We start from the raw sequence: 808 nt of genomic DNA on the forward strand, positions 1-808 counted from the left end.
GGCAGCTGGATCATTTAGGGGCCCAAATGGGAGAGAGTATTTGCACTGCATGTGCACTTAAAAGACAAAACAAACGAACTACACATTTGTTGTTTGAGGCTCATGAATTTATGAACTGTTCAAATAACTACATAACTTTTTTAAAGTCACAATGAGAAAAGGAAAGACATGTTTTATTAGCTCTTAAAATGTACTTTAAAGCTACCATAATCAAAACAGTTGGAAATCATTCCAAAGTAGACAAACAGATCAACCAACCACCAAAATGACTCAGCCACAACAAACTCAAAAAGAACGTTTAAGAATGTAGTACATGAGCAATGATAGAGGTGACACTTCTAATCTGTGGGAAAGTGGGGCCTTGGCCTGCGTGTGCACGTGTGGGTTCTGAATCTCTTAATGAATGAGGTCTGTATCAATTCTCGTGCGGTGACCGAGGAGCTACACAGCAGAACATACGACCGTTCAACAGGTTTACACGTATAATTCTGCGACATTGGTGGCATTCTGTGAACTGTGCCACTTCTCTCATCCTTCTTGTCCACATTGTCCCCCCTCCATTGACATCAACTGGCCGCCCCTTAAGTCCACCCCACCCCCACCCCCACCCCCAAGAGGGTGCACCCGTCCTGGAGGTACTGCAACACGAGGTCAATGCATGAGTGGACGGAGCAAGCCAAGCTCCTGGTCCATCTTCTAGGTGCAAAAATACATTTAATATGTTGCCTTCCAATAGAGGACGGATCAGCTATTAAACTGATAAGAATAGGCACTACATTTGATCTTAGCCAAAAGGCTGAGAAGTGGT

General features: G+C 43.9%; 1 non-coding gene across 1 annotated transcript; it reads right to left on the reverse strand.

Moving 5' to 3' along the window:
* Window positions 1-613: 613 nt before the first annotated feature.
* On the reverse strand, window positions 614-808 carry LOC142423490 (U2 spliceosomal RNA). The gene has a single exon (XR_012779136.1). It is a non-coding gene; the product is annotated as a U2 spliceosomal RNA (small nuclear RNA).

The sequence above is a fragment of the Tenrec ecaudatus genome, chromosome 12 (genome assembly GCF_050624435.1).
Source record: "Tenrec ecaudatus isolate mTenEca1 chromosome 12, mTenEca1.hap1, whole genome shotgun sequence".
NCBI lineage: Eukaryota > Metazoa > Chordata > Mammalia > Afrosoricida > Tenrecidae > Tenrec > Tenrec ecaudatus.